The sequence below is a fragment of the Orcinus orca genome, chromosome 1, assembly GCF_937001465.1.
Source record: "Orcinus orca chromosome 1, mOrcOrc1.1, whole genome shotgun sequence".
NCBI classification, from domain to species: domain Eukaryota; kingdom Metazoa; phylum Chordata; class Mammalia; order Artiodactyla; family Delphinidae; genus Orcinus; species Orcinus orca.
Window position 1 is genome coordinate 115,414,958 of NC_064559.1, and position 4,376 is coordinate 115,419,333.

Consider the following 4,376-nt stretch of genomic DNA (forward strand, 5'->3'; position numbering starts at 1 on the left):
AATTTCCTCTTTGATTTCTTCAGTGATCACTTTGTTATTAAGTACTGTATTGTTTAGCCTGCATGTGTTTGTATTTTTTACAGATCTTTTCCTGTAATTGATATCTAGTCTCATAGCATTGTGGTTGGAAAAGATACTTGATACCATTTCAATTTTCTTAAATTTACCAAGGCTAGATTTGTGACCCAAGGTATGAGCTATCCTGGAGAATGTTCCATGAGCACTTGAGAAAAATCTGTATTCTGTTGTTTTTGGATGGAGTGTCCTATAAATATTAATTAAGTCCATTTTGTTTAATGTATCATTTAAAGCTTGTGTGTGCTTATTTATTTTCATTTTGTTTGATCTGTCCATTGGTGAAAGTGGGGTGTTAAAGTCCCCTACTATGAATGAGTTACTGTCGATTTCCCCTTTTATGGCTGTTAGTATTTGCCTTATGTATTGAGGTGCTCCTATGTTGGGTGCATAAATATTTACAATCATTATATCTTCTTCTTGGATTGATCCCTTGATCATTGTGTAGTGTCCTTCTCTGTCTCTTGTAATAGTCTTTATTTTAAAGTCTATTTTGTCTGATATGAGAATTGCTACTCCAGGTTTCTTTTGGTTTCCATTTGCATGGAATATCTTTTTCCACCCCCTCACTTTCAGTCTGTATGTGTCTCTAGGTCTGAAGTGGGTCTCCTGTAGACAGCATACATATGGGTCTTGTTTTTGTATCCATTCAGCCAATCTGTGTCTTTTGGTGTGAGCATTTAGTCCATTTACATTTAAGGTAATTATCAATATGTATGCTCTTATTCCCATTTTCTAAATTGTTTTGGGTTCATTATTGTAGTTCTTTTCCTTCTCTTGTGTTTCTTGCCTAGAGAAATTTCTTTAGCATTAGTTGTAAAGCTGGTTTGATGGTGCTGAACTCTCTCAACTATTGCTTGTCTGTAAAGCTTTTAATTTCTCCATCAAATCTGAATGAGATCCTTGTTGAGTACAGTAATCTTGGTTGCAGGTTTTTCTCCTTCATCATTTTAAATATGTCCTGCCAATCCCTTCTGGCTTGCAGAGTTTCTGCTGAAAGATCAGCTGTTAACCTTATGGGGATTCCCATGTGTGTTATTTTTCCCTTGCTGCTTTTAATATTTCTTTGTATTTAATTTTTGACAGTTTGATTAATATGTGTCTTAGCGTATTTCTCCTTGTATTTCTCCTGTATGGGACTCTCTGTGCTTCCTGGACTTGATTAACTATTTCCTTTCCCATATTAGGGAAGTTTTCAACTATAATGTCTTCAAATATTTTCTCAGTCCCTTTCTTTTTCTCTTCTTCTTCTGGAACCCCTATAATTCGAATGTCGGTGCATTTAATGTTGTCCCAGTGGTCTCTGAGCCTGTCCTCAATTCTTTTCATTCTTTTTTCTTTATTCTGCTCTGCAGTAGTTATTTCCACTATTTTATCTTCCAGGTCACTTATCCGTTCTTCTGTCTCAGTTATTCTGCTATTGATCCCATCTAGAGTATTTTTTATTTCATTTATTGTGTTGTTCATTGTTGTTTGTTTCCTCTTTAGTTTTATTAGGTCCTTGTTAAATGTTTCTTGCATTTTGTCTATTCTGTTTCCAAGATTTTAGATCATCTTTTCTATCATTTTTCTGAATTCTTTTTCAGGTAGACTGCCTTTTTCCTCTTCATTTTTTAGGTCTGGTGGGCTTTTATCTTGCTCTTTCAACTGCAGTGTGTTTTCCTGTCTTCTCATTTTGCTTATCTTACTGTGTTTGGGGTCTCCTTTTTGCAGGTTGCAGGTTCATAGTTCCTGTTGATTTGGTGTCTCTCCCCAGTGGGTAAGGTTGATTCCGTGGGTTGTGTATGCTTCCTGGTGGAGGGGACTATTGCCTGTGTTATGGTGGTTGAGGCTGGATCTTGTCTCTCTGGTGGGCAGGTCCACGTCTGGTGGTGTGTTTTGGGGTGTCTGTGGACTTATTATGATTTTAGACAGCCTCTATGCTAATGGGTGGGGGTGTGTTCCTATTTTGCTAGTTGTTTGGCATAGGGTGTCCAGCACTGTAGCTTGCTGGTCGTTGAGTGAAGTTGGGTGCTGGCGTTGAGATGGAGATCTCTGGGAGATTTTCACCATTTGATATTATGTGGAGCTGGGAGGTCTCTTGTTGACCAGTGTCCTGAAGTTGGCTCTCCCACCTCAGAGGCACAGCACTGACTCCTGGCTGCAGCACGAAGAGCCTTTCATCCACACGGCTCAGAATAAAAGGGAGAAAAAGTGGAGAGAAAGAATTAGTAGAAGCAGGAAGAAAGGAAGAAACAAACAAAGGAAGGAAGGAAGGAAGGAAGGAAGGAAGGAAGGGAGGAAAAAAGAAAGAAAGAAGAAAAGAAGGAAAGAGGGAGGGAGGGAGGGAGGGAGGGACAGTGGGCGGGAGGAAGGAAGGAAGGAAGGAGGGGTGAAAGGAAAAAAGGAAGAAAGAAAGAAGATAAAGTAACATAAAATAGAGTAAAATATAACAGTTATTAAATTAAAAAATAATTATTAAGAAAAAAAATTTTAAAAAAAAGGACGCATAGAACCTTAGGACAAATGGTGGAAGCAAAGCTATACAGACAAAATCTCATACAGAAGCATAATCATACACACTGACACAGAGGAAAAGGGGAAAAAATCATAAATCTTGCTCTCAAAGTCCACCTCCTCAATTTGGGATGATTCGTTTTCTATTCATGTATTCCACAGATGCAGAGTACATCAAGTTGATTGTGGAGCTTTAATCCACTGCTTCTGATGCTGCTGGGAGAGATTTCCCTTTCTCTTCTTTGTTCTCACAGCTCGCAGGGGCTCAGCTTTGGATTTGCCCCCACCTCTGCATTTAGGTCACCGGAGGGCGCCTGTTCTTCGCTCAGACAGGACGGGGTTAAAGGAGCAGCTGCTTCGGGGACTCTGGCTCACTCAGGCCTGGGGAAGGAGGGGTACGGAGTGCAGGGCGATCCTGCGGCGGCAGAGGCCTGTGTGACGTTGCACCAGCCTGAGGCGCACCGTGTGGTCTCCCGGGGAAGTTGTCCCTGGATCCCGGGACCCTGGCAGTGGCGGGCTGCACAGGCTCCCGGGAAGAGGGGTGTGGATAGTGACCTGTGCTCGAACACAGGCTTCTTGGCGGCGGCAGCAGCAGCCTTAGCGTCTCCTGCCCGTCTCTGGGGTCCACACTTGTAGCCGCGGCTCGCGCCCATCTCTGGAGCTCCTTTAAGCAGCGCTCTTAATCCCCTCTCCTCGCACACCAGGAAACAAAGAGGGAAGAAAAAGTCTCTTGCCTCTTCGGCAGCTCCAGACCTTTTCCTGGACTCCCTCCCGGCTAGCCGTGGTGCACTAACCCCTGCAGGCTGTGTTCACACCACCAACCCCAGTCCTCTCCCTGCGCTCCGACCAAAGCCCGAGCCTCAGCTCACAGCCCTGCCCGCCCTGGTGGGTGAGCAGACAAGTGTCTCGGGCTGGTGAGTGCCGGTCAGCACCGATCCTTTGTGCGGGAATCTCCCCGCTTTTTCCTCCGCACCCCTGTGGTTGCGCTCTCCTCCGCGGCTCCGAAGCTTTCTCCCTCCGCCACCTGCAGTCTCCGCCCACGAAGGGGCTTCCTAGTGTGTGGAAACCTTTCCTCCTTCACAGCTCCCTCCCACTGGTGCAGGTCCCGTCCCTATTCTTTTGCCTCTGTTTTTTCTTTTTTTCTTTTGCCCTACCCAGGTACGTGGGGAGTTTCTTGCCTTTTGGGAGGTCTGAGGTCTTCTGCCAGCGTTCAGTAGGTGTTCTGTAAGAGTTGTTCCACGTGTAGATGTATTTCTGGTGTATCTGTGGGGAGGAAGGAGATCTCTGCATCTTCCTCTTCTGCCATCTTCCCCTCGTCTCACACCACACATTCTTACAGGAATCAGGTAGTACTGTTCACTCTTCTTTATAATAATTTAATATAACACTTATAACCTTACATATTAATAAATATATTTCAACTATATTCTTATTGTCTGATTTTATTTCATTGTATGTCTTTGGGAGGTGATTAGGTCATGAAAGAGGAGCCCTCATGAATGGGATTAATGTCCTTATAATAGAGACCCCAGAGAACAAACTTTCCCCTTCTACTATGTGAGGACACAGCCAGAGATGATCATTTATGAACCAGGAAGTGGGTCCTCACAAGACACTGAATCTGCTAGGGCCTTGATCTTGGACTTCCTAGACTCCAGAATTGTGAGAAACAAAAATTGTTGTTTATAAGCCACTCAGTCTGTGATATTTATGTTATAGCAGCCCAAATGGACTAAGATAACCACAGTAAGCATGGCATTAGTAGAGAACCATATTTTGGTTAGAGAAATTCACAATGATTTAAA